Raw genomic sequence first — 17324 nt, 5'->3', positions numbered from 1 at the left:
CAACTTCACTCTGATTGGTCAGAGTGTGAAACAGTTATGCTAAATTGTTAATAGTGGTTAGAGCCCACATGGGGTCTAACTGCAGTTAACTACATTGATGCAATGTATTTCATTGATAAAATGTATTGATTGCACTTTGTATAAAGGCAGTGCATTGCAGTCATTTCTTATGTACTGCAAGCCTGAAGAAAGAAGAGGATCCCCATGTATATAGCTGATTAATAAATTGGTAAATCAGGGATTGAAGTATTTTATTAAATAAAGGATTTTTTCACAAGTGCTTGCATTGGAAGCCATGGATTTGCTGGCACTTGTAGTTTGACAAACCTGAGCACCACTACTTTTATCAGAGTGTGGGCTTTTATCTGTAAGTTTTAATGGAATATTAGAGCCAACATTTTAATATCTACCATGTACGGCAAACAGGTTATAAGCAATCATCGATAATTCTAATGCTTGATTAGATTTAAATCTAAGCATATTTACTATGCATATATTCTGAATTCATGCGCTCGAAACATGATTTCCAGTTTTCAAACCAATTAATTAATAAATTATATAACACCAAAAAACTTTGGCATTAATCTGATCTTAGCAATGCACTCTTTTGACTGTAGTTGTAGCCTTATGGTTCTACTACAACTCAATCTAACTGTATCCGGAAGACAATGTCACTGAGCATATGTGAAAAGGAAAGTAATTAGGGACTTACTGATCTAATTAATATAAGTTGCCTACGAGTAGATATCTCTTTTAGATGCTCATATAGACATATACGCAATGTGTATGTAATTATGCATAAATGCATAATGCTACATTCCAATATGGACCATATTATGGTTCTCATTGCAAGTGCATTGTGAGCCAGGAGCTAAAGACACACTATGTCTATACTGCATGTTGTCCTCTAACTTTCCTGTATGCAAATTAAGACAAATGAATGAAATGAAAATATTATAAATAAAATTAAATATTAAAATATTCAATTGCCTCAACAATTAAGAATTAACTACTTTTGTGTCAGATAATTTATTTATGAATTATGCCATGTCAGCTAAATAAAACTTACAACTAAAATTACAATTTTATGGCGTCAATTACACCTTGAGTTAATTTTCTCCTATTAACACAGAGCTTCTTCTTTTCTTATTTTTTATTATAATGGAATAATTAATCCACATTCATTACATTTAATTGCAGGGGAAATAGACAGTAATAGGGGCAGTAGACAATGGACTGTCTAGTACATAAAATATTTGTTCTTATATAGTATTTTAAACAGGAGAACATTTATACACATTGTATAAGGAAACCTACATAAATTATAAATAGGGGTGTGCACCGGCCACTTTTCAGGTTTTGTGTTTTGGGTTCTGATTAGCTTAAGGTTTTGGGTTCTGATTGGTTTTGCCAAAACACCCCACTAAAGATTTTGGTTCTGTTTTGGGTTTTGGGTTCTGACTTTTTTTTAAAAAAGCATAAAAAGTGCAAAAATCCATATATATTTTTTTTTTTTTAACTCCTACACTATTATTAACCTCAATAACATTAATTTCCACTAATTTCCAGTCTATTCTGAACACCTCACACCTCACAATATTGTTTTTAGTCCAAAAGGTTGTACCGAGGTAGCTGGATATCTAAGCTAAGCGACACAAGTGGGCGACACAAACACGTGGCCCATCTAGGAGTGGCACTGCAGTGGCAGACAGGATGGCAGTTTGCAAGAGTTTGCTAGAGGTGCAAGATGGAATTGTCCTTGGGCCCTCCCACCCACCCTGATGTTGTTGAAATAGGATAGAACAGTGAACATAGTAGTTTAATCTCTGGTACTAATATTTCTAATCTGCAGGAACAGTGAACGTAGTTTAATCTCTGGTACTAATATTTCTGGACTGCAGGAACAGTGAACGTAGTTTAATCTCTGGTACTAATATTTCTGGACTGCAGGAACAGTGAACGTAGTTAAATATTGCAGTACTAATATTTCTGGACTGCAGGAACAGTGAACGTATTTATATATTGCAGTACTAATATTTCTGGACTGCAGGAACAGTGAACGTATTTATTATATCGCAGTAGAATTTATTTTATACTTTTTTAAAAAAAAAATTATATTGTTTTTAAATTATTTTTGTATAATTTTTGTAGAATTTTTTAAAATTATTTTAGTATAATTTTTTTTTTTATTTTATTTTTTTTAGAATTTTACAATAACAATGGACTTAGCAGAACAAAGCACAGGGCACAGGACACAGCACCACTGGACTCAGCAGGACAGACCACTGGACAAAGCACCACTGGACTCAGCAGGACAGAGCACAGGACAAAAGCACCACTGGACTGATCAGCAGGACAGAGCACAGGACAAAGTAACCACTGGATTAAGCAGGACATAGTGACAGGACACAGCAGCACCACTACAATACAACCTGCCTCTTCCCTGATCTGAGCCCGACTGAAGATGGCGGCCGCAAGCGTGGAATTTATACAAACCGAGGTTAGCGAGATCCGACGCGGGGATTTGGCATCATAGCACCGGTTTTATTTTTTTTCACCACCGGAAATACCCGAACAGTGCTCGGATCCCCTCGGATCCGCAATGTTCGGGTGGGCTGGGATTGCGCTAATCTGAGCCCGCTCATCTCTAATTATAAAGCACGCAAAGATATTTTAAAACCAATTTACTCACAAAAAAATGATTTGCTTAATTGTCTCTACTGCAGGGGGAAGCATATGTTTGACATAGGTTAAAACTGTTTCAGACAGTTTCAAACTGTACTACTATGAGTAAACTTAAGGACTTATGCCTTGGCCAGTGGTCTCTTCAGATCACTGGCCAAGCCCTAATGATATCTAAATAGCAAGTGACTCTATCTCATATAGATCCAAAAATAATAAAAAAAAAAATTATATAGGGGCTCATTTAAAGCTGGACCAAAATTCGCTCAGATCATAAATAAAGAAAAGACAAATCATAAAAAACATATTTACATACATGTGTTTAGTGGGACACATCTCAAGAAGCATCCAGCCCAAAATTAATAGCATTTGTGTCAGACATACATAAGCATAACAAGTGTGTATACTTAACTCTCCTAGATAGCATAGAGCTTGACACTTTTAGTGGTGAATGGTAAAACTACTACCCTATTACCCGATTTGTACACCATTTAATATTGTAATGAAGAGATAATATTGTCTTGATAGATACTAATAAATGTGAAAGTCACATTTGCCATATAAAATGCAATTAAATACAAATGCAAGTTAAATGCAAACATCTGTTGCTTTTCCCTTTAAAAATAAAGGGCCTGATTCATTAAGGATCTTAAATTAAGAAGTTTCTTATTTAAGTCTCCTGGACAAAACCATGTTACAATGCAAGGGGTGAAAACTAGTTTTCTGTTTTGCACATAAGTAAAATACTGACTGTTTTTTCATATAACACACAAATACTTGATAGCTTATTTGTACACTGAAATTTAAAGTTGATATTTGTGTGCTACATGAAAAAACAGTCAGTATTTAACTTAAGTGCAAAACAGAAAGCTAATTTGCAACCCTTGCATTGTAACATGGTTTTGTCCAGGAGACTGAAATAAGAAGTTTCTTCAGTTAAGATCCTTAATGAATCTGGCCCCAGGATAGGACAGTACCTTCAAGACCTAGGGATTGTAGCGTTTGTATGAGGAGAGAGTGATCAACAGTGTCAAATGCAGCAGAGAGATCAAGAAGAATTAGAAGAGAGTAATGGCTTTTACTTTTTGCTGTGATCAAATCAATTAAATTTGAATTTAAATAGGAACAGAATTCATGAGTGTTAACTTGAGGTGAGTGAAGCAATGAAGGGGCAATGTGGACAGAGGTGTGTGTTGCAGGATGGGTGAGGGATGATATAGTCCTAAAGATAATGCCATGAAAAAAGAGAAAGAAAAATATTTTGACAAGCATTGGGATTAATAAATAAAAAGCAAAAAAATGAGGGAATTAAAAGAATTACCTAATTGCAATGTCCTGTGTAATCAGATAAGTAGTGCAGAGTGAGGCTGCAGTAGAAGTAGTTAATTCATAGATGTCTGGATAGTATAGAGTATAATTAATCTACTACTGAGATCTCCTACTACTATCTCATTATATCATCAATGTGTGACACCCTAACATCAATTACATCAAGTTTAGTAATAAAAAGTTCAGTGGTCCCTATGTATTTGCCAACAGATTTGACTAGCAGCCTACGGTAAGGAATGTTAATAAATTAAATACTATCAAAACAGTGGTTCTGCACTTTAACCTTCCTCCACATACTTTAACCAGTTTTAAACCCAAGTACTATTATACATGGCAATCTGTCTTTGTCAAATAACTATGCATTCAAACACTCTCTTTTCTTCCATCCGTTTGATCCCAATTCCCCCTGCCCACTATTACTGGGAATCAAATCACTATCTCAAACATGTCAATCATTTGAAATTTCCTGGCAACATTTATGGTAAATTATGGTTTTAACTAGAGATGGGCGGGCTCGGTTCCCCGAGATCCGAATTCATCCGAATTTTACCTATCCGAGTACCAAGCTGAGCAGGCTTGGTACTCTCCCGCCCATTCGAAATCGAAATTGAGGCAAAAAATCATCGTGACGTATTCGTATTTCTGAGCTCGGTTCTCGCGTGATTTCAAAAGCATAAATTCCCGTCTCCACAGCAATCCATCACCATTTGACAGAGGGAGAGAGCAGGGTTAGGTCACAAGCTATATTAGCGCAGGGACAGAGCAATAATTGTACACATTATTGTTTCAATTCTATTTTATACAATTCTAATATTAATACCAATTGTATTAGCAATTGTTAGAGCAGTAAGAGAGGAGGATAGAGGAGACTTTTTTTAAATTTTTGGCACTCCAATTGCTTTTGGGGTGTCCCATATTCCCCAGTGTTTTTCAGTAATTTTTCTCGCTGTCAAAAGTCATATTTGTCAGCAGTAACTAAAACAATATTTTGCACTCCAAGTGCTTTTAGGGTGTCCCATATTCCCCAGTGTTTTTCAGTAATTTTTCTGGCTGTCAAAAGTCATATTTGTCAGCAGTAACTAAAACAATATTTTGCACTCCAAGTGCTTTTGGGGTGTCCCATATTCCCCAGTGTTTTTCAGTAATTTTTCTGGCTGCAAAAAAAGTCATATTTGTCAGCAGTATCAATATAAGACAATTTTTGGCACTACAAGTGCTTTGGGCTCATTAAAATGGATTCAAAGCAGTCCACATATGAGCAGAATCAACAACAAGGTTCTTTCACCAGTCCTGATGGTAGTGTTCCCAGTACGTCATCTGGGAAAGGCGATGTAAAAGTACATAGTCTTTTTAAATCAGGGAAAAAAACACACACCCAAAAAAAAATGACTGTGTTGAAGCGAAAAAGAAGTGTAACTGAGGAAAAGTTAACAGCCGATAAAAAAAAAATTGCCAACATGCCATTCTACACACGCAGTGGCAAAGAAAGAATCGCTTTTCTCTATTAGTGGCAGATCAAAAAATGTTACCGAGCCTTCTTCTTGCACGGTCTCTCGTGACCAAGCAAGACCAAGTAATTTGGAGTCTAAAAGTGGTGCACAACTACTGTTACGTGTCAAAGCCAGGCTGCAAAAAAACAGTAAGGCATTACAGGATAATGTATGCTCTGAATCAGAAATTACACCAATCCCTGTGGAGAGTCCATCCACCAGTGGTATGTCTAATCATGAGCATTCTGTTAGTGTACCCATAAAGAAGGGCCCTTTCAGCTGTTCTGCTGATGTGTGCCTGAATAGCCCGAGTGTAGCCGGTGATACACAAATTGAGGATGCCACTTTGGAATTAGAAGAGGATGAGTGGGAGATTTGTGTAGGCGACGAGGGCGCTAATGATGATGTTGATGATTATGATGCAGACAGATACCAAATTGCCTTTCTCAATTTCTATTTATATTCTAGATTATATAACGGCTGAATAGTTTCCTATTTTACTCCTAGTGGAGAGGGGATCTGATGCAGACAGATACCAAACTGCCTTTGTCCATTTATTTTTATATTCTAATTCTACAGTCTATGCAGGCTGCTTTTTTTCTATTCAACTACAAGTGGAGGGCGGAGGGGGGTCCTAGACAGCCACCAAACTACCTTGGTCCATTTATTTTTTATATTGTTCAGTCTATGCAGGCTGCTTTTTTTCTATTTAACTACAAGTGGAGGGGGTCCTATAGAGAATGAAACCAAACTGCCTTTGTCCATTTCAAGTTATATTGTACAGTCTAAAACGGCTGAATTTTTTAGTATTTTCTACAAGTGGAGGGGGGCCTAGTGAGACATAAACCAAACTGCCTTTGTCCATTTCTTTATATATTTAACTATAAGTGCAGGGTGTAATATACACCCAAAGACGATGGCTGCATTGCCAATAGGCTAAGATGGAGGGGAAGACAATCAGGTTTGTGTGCAGAATTAAGGACGGCCTGCCAGGGATTAAACTGTTTTCTTCCTAATTTATTAGCTTTAGAATTACCTTACTTATCCAAGAAACAAGTGGAGCACTAAATTAGGTTATTTTATGCCCCAAAACATTGATTTTTTAAAAAAATTGCAAAACAAAACCAAACAAAACCAAAACCAAAACTAAAACACGCAAGGGCAAGGGCGGTTTGGCAAAACCAAAACCAAAACCAAAACACAACGGTAATCCAGATCCAAAACCAAAACCAAAACCAAAACACGGGGGTCAGTGAGCATCTCTAGTTTTAACAAAAAATTAGATCTGCTTAGGTTAATTCCCTTACCAATTACAGATGTATATACTTTTTTAAATCTAGCCAAATAGTAATTTTGGACTCCTTATTCACAATCTCCCATCCTGAGGCATTACCATTTTGGGATAAAGGGTTGGGCTCCACTGAAACATCTCTTATAGCTTTTCAAGAATCTTGGTCCAGTCTAAAGCTCCTTAGAGTAGACTACAGATGCTACTATATCCCGGAAAGGTATTTATCTGTTCCCCACAGAACACTTCCAGTGGAGATATTAGAGTCGTTTTTCCCCCGATTTAGCTTTGGTCACACTGTGAGTTATCTTTACTCTGATGTTTACTGAAATCCTTCTCAGAACTAATGCTACACTTTAAGATTCCCAATAAAGATTTCTTTATTGTCTTATCATTGATTACTGATACACTACTCTCTGGCCTACAAAGTAAAGATTCAATCTCCTGATGGTATATACACTTGTATAACCCATTGGGTAGAGGAATTGGACATTTCCATAGAGATGGAGTAATGAAATTTACTTTTCAACAATACTGTCACAAACTATTATCAGCTTTGACTCTCTCTTAGCCTAAAAGGCTGAGAGTCACATATACTGTACAATAAATAGGACATTGTATGAGAAGATTGCTAAAAGTTCAAAAAACTATGCTAAATCATTCACAAACATTTTGCAGAATTGCAGATTAACTGAGGCAAAGAAAGCCTAAGTAAAATTCAAAATTATAAGATTAAACTTCAAAATGATTTACAGAAATATCTTGTGGATCAGTGATGCTATGCAGGTGCAGGGATGCTTACCTGCAGCTATAAGATCGGATCAGTGCAAGGCTGGTGTGCCAGATTATTGAGTCAGCTTCCGTTTGACTGTCTGCATTGCCAACCCAGCTATTCATTGCTGACCACAGCTTGCCTTTTGTGAGCATTTTTCAAATTATTAAATTAGTTCATCATTGATGCTAACTTGCATATTGGTTTGGCATCCATGTACAATTCTATTGCTAAAACAAACTGTCATTACTGACGTCTAATTAGTTTTTGCTGTAGCAGTTCCTGGCTGCCTCTTTCTGGTTACTCATCGTTTGACCCGTGGTGTTCCTGGCTCTGTGATTTGATTGAGGATTGATTCAACCTTATTGCTCATAATTGTTCTTGCTGCCCTGTGGGTCAGTGAGTCTGATGATATACATATTACTTGAGACTTTGATATTGAAGCAAGTTCCTACTTGAAGCTGCCGGCTGCTATTTCAAACACACGGAAGTTGTTCTGTAACTTTACTCCTGCTAAATTATATGTCTAGAGATACTGTACCATTATTACTGTATCCACATTCAGTGGAATGCTATATATATTTTAATATGCATAAAAAATAATTCAGCACTCAAACTCAAATAATTCAGCACACCCGTAATGAAATATGTCAGTGAACAGGTAAATGTAAATACAGCACCGTACGAAAATAAATCTTGCTCTTGCTTTCAACTGCTACATTTCACATATACCAATATATACATTAGTAGCTTTTTTAATGAAGACTTAAATACAAGAATTATATCTCCAATTAAATTGCACATAAAGTACAACAGTTAAATACACAATTAAATTACGTTTAAAAATATCGTCAAGCAGCACTTGCGATTGACACATTTAAATAAACTAATTTTCTTGCACTTTCACCCAAGGCCAAGAATTATATTTGCACAACTTTTTTTTACCTCTATTTGTTTTTATTCATCTAATTAGACTGTAAGCTAGTTGGTTCTCTTCCTTCACTGACATATATTTCCCTAAATTGTAAATCACTCTTTGTGCTACAGCTTGCAGTCACTTTTGTATAGTGCTGCACACACAGTGGCACTATAAATATAAAAATATACATAAATACATAGATATATACATATCGTATGCATAGTGGGTAGAGTATACAGTCATTGTTCATCAAGTAAGCTATATTGTTAACTGACATACTAAGTGCCATTTTCAAAATAGCAAAAAGCTGAGCCTACAGTCCATAAGCTGTTTTTTATGTATCTGCAGTTATGTATGTGTCTAAGCAGGTCAACATGGAGGTTACTAGGGGTGTGCACCAGGCACTTTTAGTGTTTTGGGTTTTGGGTTCTGATTAGCTTGAGGTTTTGGGTTCTGATTTGTTTTGCCAAAACACCTGACGAAAGGTTTTGTTTCTGATTTCGGGTTTTGGGTTCTGATTTATTTTTTTAAAAGCATAAAAAGCACTAAAATCCTGTTTTTTGGTTGTTTTCCACTCCTATGCTATTATTAACCTCAATAACATTCAATAACAATCATTTACACTAATTTCCAGTCTATTCTGAACACCTCACACCTCACAATATTGTTTTTAGTTCAAAATGTTGCACCGAGGTAGCTTTCTGGACTGCGCAGTGGAGTGGGTCCGGTACCCAATTTGGTACCGGGGCCACAATACCTCCTCCAACCATGGTACAGAGCATTCATCATTGAAATCCCATCAAGTAAGTCAAAGACAGACAGGGTCGAAGTGTTATTTGTTGACTTTGTGAACAAAAAAACTGTCCCTGTTGCAAATCTTCGTGCAATGAAGGTGGAGCTGTTGGCATGTCACGGTCCTCTTCAGAGGACAATTTCCTGACCAGCGGGTCTTTGCACCTCTGTATACTTATGTCCGCCGGAAACAGAGACACAACATATGCTTTAAACCGAGGATCGAGCACGGTGGCCAGAATGTATTCCTCTGACTTAAAAAGAGTGACCACCCTCGGATCCTGGCAAAGCGTACGAATGGCTTCATCCACAAGAGCTACATGCTTGGTGGAATTGCAATGGTTTACCAGCTCCTCCCTCACTTTCTCCAACTGCTTCTGCAACAGCCTGATCAGGGGAATCACCTGACTCAAGCTGGCAGTGTCTGAACTGACTTCTCGTGTGGCAAGTTCAAACGGCTGCAGAACCTTGCACAACACGGAAATCAGTCTGCACTGCGCTTGACTCAGGCGCATCCCCACTCTTTTTCCTATGTCGTAGGTGGCTGTGTAGGCTTGAATGGCCTTTTGCTGCTCCTCCATCCTCTGCAGCATATAGAGGGTGGAGTTCCAGCGCGTCACAACCTCTTGTTTGAGGTGATGGCAGGGCAGGTTCAGACTTTTTTGATGTTGCTCGAGTCTGCGGTAGGCACTGGCAGAATGCAGAAAGTGTCCAGAAATTTTGCGGGCCACCGCAAGCATCTCCTGCACACCCTGTCACTCTTGAGGTAATGCTGCACCACCAAATTAACAGTGTGGGCAAAACATGGGACGTGCTGGAAATTGCCCATATGTAATGCCCGCACAATGTTACTGGCGTTGTCTGACACCACAAATCCCCTGGAGAGTCTAAGTGGAGTAAGCCACTCCGAGATTATTTCCCTCAGTTTTCCTAAGAGGTTGTCAGCGTTGTGCCTCTTACTAAAACCTGTGATACACAACGTTGCCTGCCTTGGCACAAGTAGCTGTTGTGGAGATGCTGCTACTGATGCAGCTGCTGCTGTTGCTGTGGAAGGCGATGCTTCTACCCAGTGGGCTGTCACAGTCATATAGTCCTTAGTTTGCCCTGAACCACTTGTCCACATGTCCGTGGTTAAGTGGACAGAGGGTACAACCGCATTTTTCAGAGCACTGAGGACACTTGTTCTTACTTCTCTGTACATCTTTGGTATCGCCTGCCTAGTGAAGTGGAATCTCGACGGGATTTGGTACCGGGGACACAATACCTCCATCAACCGTCTAAATCCCACTCCACTGATGGCGGACACCGGACGCACATCTAACACCAACATTGCTGTTATTGACGCAGTTATCCGCTTTGCCATAGGATGACTAGTGTCGTACTTGGTGCTCATGGCAAATGACTGTTGGACGGTCAATTGTTTGGTGAAAGACGTAGCGGTCTTACGACTTCCCCTCTGGGAAGAAGACCGACTACCAGCAGCAACAGCAGCAGTGGCAGTAGTAGGCTTATCACTGCAGGATTCCTCGGATGAATCCCGTATTGAAGAGGACTCTGTCTGGCTGGTGACATGGCCTGCAGGACTAAATCTGATGGAGATCGTGGAGGAAGTTGACGAGGAGGGTGTTGGTGGTATGTATCCAACAGGACCAACGGATTTCGGTGTCCCTGTACTGCTGACGGTCCTATCCACAGTGTCACGGGCACTAGGAGTCTTGCCCAGGATTTCACCAGTTGACTATGCTTACCAGAGGGCCGGAGTTTGCTCAGCGGTCCTCTGGCAGTAGGGTGAATAGTGGAACGTATATAACAGCAGATGGAGAGAGGATGCCAATGGAATTGATGATAGTCAGTGACTTGTAGCTATACTGGTAAATGAGTCAGCGACTTGCATCTATGGTAGAAAGGCAGGTTTGAACCACGGAGACCAGGGTGGACGTGAGCAGGTGAAGGAAGGTAACAGGAGAGTCAGTGGTCTGTGGATAGCAAGTTGTACCACTGCTGTAAAGGGAAGACTTGTCCAGGTGCAGGTAGGTAGTGGGGAAGTCAGTGGTCTGCGTACAGCAAGTTGTACCACTGCTGTGGTGAGAAGACACGAGCAGAACACAGGAATCTGTAGCGGGTATGGGAACCCCTGATGAGTAGAGCAGGTAATCCAACAGGAAGCTGAGGACACTAGCAGAACACAGGAGACACCTTCAGAGACTCACAGGGAATGAGACTCAAGATCAGGAAACGAGGTAATGAGCACAGGTGCCTTAAATAGGGAGATGTGCCTGATCCACCAATTAGATTAAAAGCAAAAGGTCATAAGTTCTTGGATGCTGCGCATGCGCAGTCCATCAAGATGGCGGACGGCCGCGGCTCAGGACAGGCGCCGGCAGGATTGCTAGAGAACCACGCACCAGCGCAGATGCACTCACGGTCCGGTGAGTGACAGTACCCCCCTTTTTAAAGGTGGGCACAGAACACTTGGAGCCGGGTTTGCCCGGATACTTGGAGTAGAACCTTTTTAGAAGAGCTGGAGCGTTGAGATCATCTGCGCGGATCCAAGAACTCTCCTCTGGACCAAAGCCCTTCCAATGCACAAGGAAGCGAAGAACTCCTCGCGAAATTTTAGCATCTAAAATATGAGTAATTTCAAACTCCTCCTCTTGATGAACTTGTACTGGCCGAAGTGCTGAAGGAGGAACAGAGAAACGGTTGATGATAAGAGGCTTGAGTAATGACACGTGGAAGGCGTTGGAGATACGAAGGTTCTTAGGTAATAGTAGTTTGAAGCACACCGGATTTATCACCTGAGTGATCTTGTATGGACCAATGAAACGGGGAGCGAAATTCATGGACGGAACCTTCAGGCGAATATTTTTGGTAGAAAGCCATACACGGTCTCCAATCTTAAGTGGTGGAATAGCTCGCCTCTTTTTATCCGCAAAACACTTGTATCTGGCAGATGTCTTCTTTAGGCAGGATTTAACCTGAGATCAGATATTTTTGAAACTCTGACATACACTCTCCTCTGCAGGAACTTGGGTGGGAGGGAGGGCAGAAAATTCTGGGAAAGACGGATGGTGACCGTATACCACAAAGAATGGACTTTTTGAAGATAACTCGTGATACATGTTATTATGGGCGAATTCAGCCCATGGAAGTAAATCTACCCAGTTGTCTTGGTTGGCTGAGGAGAACATCCTTATGAAAGTCTCAAGATCTCTCGGTCTGTCCATTTGATTGAGGATGGTAGGAGGATGATAGTGACAATCGAATACCCAAGGTCTTGCAAAGGGCTCGCCAGAATCTGGAGACGAATTGCACTCCTCTATCCGAAACAATCTCAGATGGACATCCATGAATTCGGAAGATCTCCGTGATAAAATGGTCAGCCAGAGTAGATGAGGAAGGTAAACCGGTCAAAGGAACGAAATGTGCTATTTTCGAAAATCTATTTACCACTACCCAGATGGTATTGCACTTTTTACTCGGAGGAAGATCGGTGACAAAGTCCATACATGGGTAGTGGTTGAAGTAATCCCGCCGGTGTTCTGCGGGGAGTTTTAAACTGGGAACACACCTCACACGCGGCCACAAATTCTTTGACATCTCTCCTCATAGAGGGCCACCAGTAGCTTCGAGAAAGGACTTCTAAGGTCTTGCGTTCACCCGAATGTCCAGAAAAGCGTGAGGAATGATACCAGGACAATATTTTCCTCTGTAGAGATGGAGGCACGAGGGTTCCCCCAAATGGTAGCACCTTGGTGGAAGAAGTGGCCAGAGCCACACATTTGGGATCTAATATAGGATGATTAGGACCATCTTCAACGTCTGAGGACGCCACAAACGCCCGAGACAAGGCGTCTGCTTTTCTATTCTTGGAAGCTGGTTTGAAGGTTATGATAAGCTCAAAACGGGAAAAGAAAAGAGACCATCTTGCTTGACGAGGATTCAAACATTGGGCTGACTGCAAATATAACAGGTTTTTGTGATCCGTAAAAATAGTTACAGGATGGCGTGCTCCCTCCAGCAGATATCTCCACTCCTCTAATGCTGCTTTTATGGCCAACAACTCCTTGTCCCCGATAGTGTAATTTCTCTCCGCAGGTAGAAGACCCCAAGAGTAGAAGGCACAGGGATGGAATTTTTGTTGCTCCGATCTTTCGGATAGTATGGCCCCTAGGCCAACATTAGAGGCGTCTACCTCCAGGAAGAAAGGAAGGGTCACGTCAGGCTGTCGAAGAACAGGAGCGGAAGAGAAGGACTCCTTGAGGAACTGGGAAGCTTGAAGGGCCTCGGAGGACCATTGTTTAGTGTTAGCTCCCTTCCGGGTCAGAGCCACTATTGGAGAGGCGATGTGTGAAAAACCTTGAATGAAACATCTGTAGTAGTTTGCAAAACCTAAAAAGCGTTGGATTTCTCTGAGAGTAGTTGGCTGGGGCCAACGAAGTACAGCGTTCACCTTTTCAGGATCCATCTTGAGAGCAACTCCGGACACAATATATCCCAAGAATGGAATCTGGGATAACTCGCAGAATAAAGAGTTTCTCCGGAGTCTGGAAAGGACCTCTGCCACATGTTGATGATGAGTGGGCAGATCCTGGGAAAAGATTAATATGTCGTCCAGGTAGACGACGACACAGACATACAACAAGTCCCGGAAGATCTCATTCACGAAACCCTGGAAGACAGCGGGGGCGTTACACAACCCGAAGGGCATAACTAGATATTCATAGTGGCCATCCCTGGTGTTAAAAGCTGTCTTCCATTCGTCTCCAAACTTGATCGGGATTAAGTTATAAGCGACTCGAAGATCAAGCTTGGTGAAGACCCGGGCTCCCTTAATGCGATCAAAGAGCTCGGTAATTAGTGGAATAGGATACCGATTTTTGATGGTAATGGCATTGAGTCCGCGATAATCTATACAGGGTCGTAATGATCCATCCTCCTTCTTCACAAAAAAGAACCCCGCTCCAGCGGGAGAGGTGGAAGGTCGGATAAATCCTCGCTGGAGGTTCTCCTTGATATACTCAGATGTTGCTTGAGTTTCTGGTAGCGAGAGTGGATACACACGAACCCTAGGAGGGTTCTTGCCAGGTTGTAAGTCAATCGGACAATCCCACGCCCGATGGGGAGGAAGGCGTTCAGCCTGAACCTTATCGAATACATCCGCGAAGGAAGCATACTGTGGAGGAAGACCCGGCGGGCAAGGTGAAATGGAATACTGATGTATTTTGAGTGGAACAACTTGAGAGAGACATCTATGACGACAATCGGGACCCCAGGAAGTGACTTGAGGAGTGTTCCAGTCAATCTGAGGGGAATGAAGTTGAAGCAATGGAAGGCCAAGTACGATGGGACTGGTGGTAACAGGAAGGACCAGTAAAGAAATTTTCTCTTGGTGTAAGGCTCCAATTTGAAGGGTCAATGGAGACGTACTTTGGGTAATGAGTCCATTAATTATACGTGACCCATCGATAGCAGTAACAGCTAAAGGTGCTTTTAAAGGAATCACTGGTAGGGACGATTGATTCACTAGGGAACTAGAGATAAAATTTCCAGCAGCTCCAGAATCTAGAAGTGCTTGAGACATAAATGATTTGGTAGCAAAGGAAATGGTAACATCAAAAGCACAGACTTTAGCATCCATAGAACATGGAGAGGACTCCAGGGACCCTAACCTTACCTCTCCAGAACTGGTTAGGGCCTGGCATTTCCCGACCTTCTAGGGCATGAGTTCAGCATGTGAGTAGAGTCAGCGCAATAGATACAGAGTCTATTCTTCACTCGTCGCTCTCTCTCTTCAGATGTTAATTTAGAGCGACCTACCTCCATGGGTTCTACTGGAGGTGGAAGATGACAAACTTGGGATACTGAGCGAACAGGTGCTTTGGAGGAAGTTACTCTTTCGGAATCTTTCTCACGAAACCTCATGTCTACACGATGGCATAGAGAAATCAAATCGTCCAAGGAGGAGGGTAACTCTTGTGAGGTCAGTGCGTCTTTGATCTTGTCGGCAAGCCCCTGCCAGAAGGCGGCTATCAGCGCCTCAGTGTTCCACTGAAGCTCAGAGGCAAGAATCCGAAATTGAATGACGTACTGAGCTACAGACCGAGATCGTTGGCGTAGTCGGAGAATACTGGAAGCTACAGAAATAACACGACCAGGTTCGTCAAAAATTCTTCGAAACGTAGAAATAAACATGGCACTATCTTCCAGTAAGGGGTCATTTCTTTCCCACAGAGGGGAGGCCCATGTGAGAGCCTGTCCGGAAAACAAAGAGATGAGATAGGCCACTTTGAAACGATGAGTAGAAAAGTTATGAGGTTGGAGTTCGAAATTAATGGAACATTGGTTAAGAAAACCCCTACAGGTTTTGGGGTCTCCATCATACTTAGAAGGAGTAGGCAGGTGTAGCGTGGAAGCGGTAAACACCTGGGATGGCACTGGGGAAGAAGATGGAGGTACTGGAGGATCAACCGTTGCTGCTACATTTTGCTCAGGGATTCCTCGGGCGGCTAAAGCCTGACAACATTGAAACAACTGTTGCTGTCGAACATCTTGTTGTTCAATTCGAGTAACCAGGTACTGCAGCATCTCTTTAGCTGTTGGTTCCGATCCTGGGTTTGTCATGGCCTGATCTTACTGTCATGGCAACTAGGAGTCTTGCCCAGGATTTCACCAGTTGACTATGCTTGTCACTCACCGGACTGTGAGTGCTTCTTCCCGTATATTTAGGAACCGTGGCCGTCCTCCATCCTGAGGGTCTGCGCATGCGCAGCCCTTTCAAACCCTTCAGTACCTGTTCCTTTAACTTATTTGGCAGATCAGGCAACACTCCCTATATTAAGCACCTGTGGTCAATACCACGTTGCCTGATCTTGGAGTCTCATTCCCCATGAGCCTCTGAAGGTGTTCCTGTGTTTCCTCGTGTATTCAGCGCTGCTGATTCCTGTGGTTTCCAGACCACTTCTACTTCTGTGGTTTCCAGACCACTTCAACCCTCCTGTGTTTCACCGTGACTGTTAGCTGATTCCTATCCGCTGCCTCCGTGCACTACAGTCTTCAAACCACTTCAACTCTGCTGTGTTTCATCGTGACTGTTAGCTGATTCCTATCCACTGCCTCCGTGCACTACAGTCTTCAAACCACTTCAACTCTGCTGTGTTTCATCGTGACTGTTAGCTGATTCCTATCCGCTGCCTCCGTGCACTACAGTCTTCTATCTACTTCAACTCATCTGTGCTTCATCGTGACTGTTAGCTGATTCCTATCCGCTGCCTCCGTGCACTACAGTCTTCAATCTACTTCAACTCGCCTGTGTTTCATCGTGACTGTTTGGCTGATTCCTATCCGCTGCCTCCGTGCGCTTCAGTCTTCAGCTCATCTCATCTCTCCCGTGTTTCCTCGAGACTGCTACAACTGATTCCTATCCGCTGCTCTCCGTGCTCAACAGTTCCAGCTCAGCTCTGCTTTCCCGTGTTTCATCGTGGCTGCACCTGCTGGTTGCTATCCGCTACCTCCGTGTACCTGCAGAGTCCTGCTGACTGCTACTCCTCAGTTCTACTCGTGTCTACAACTGCTGATCCGCTCTCCGTGCTTCTCTGTGTTCCTGCTGGTCTCTACTCGCCAGTCTGCATCGGATCTGCGCCTCACTGCTTTCATCTCGTCTAGACCATCGCTACTCTTCAGGGTTCTCCAGGAGTCCAGTTCTACATACTACTGCTTCCTGAGTATTTGTTCCCCTGCTGGTCTACCTACCTGTGCGCTGCACCTACTTGATTACCGCTTCACCCTTCAGGGACTTCGCATCCTGCCGGCCTCCAGCCGTTCAGGTATCTCTGCACTCCTGTCTGACAGCCTGCTCCTGAATCACGGTATGCATACTTCTTATTGACTGTGCTGGTGTATTGCATATCTTGCTGGACTGAGTTTGTTCTCCTCTGGAGTTTACTATCCGCTGGGACTATTACCATCATTGACTGTGTTATCTTTTGCCCGGATTGTTTCAGTGACTTTCTACTATTGCAGTGCTGTTCAGTCATTACTATATTGTGCATG

Source organism: Mixophyes fleayi, chromosome 3 (assembly GCF_038048845.1).
Source record: "Mixophyes fleayi isolate aMixFle1 chromosome 3, aMixFle1.hap1, whole genome shotgun sequence".
In the NCBI taxonomy this organism is placed as follows: domain Eukaryota; kingdom Metazoa; phylum Chordata; class Amphibia; order Anura; family Limnodynastidae; genus Mixophyes; species Mixophyes fleayi.
Note: the sequence above shows the minus strand (reverse complement) of the source record.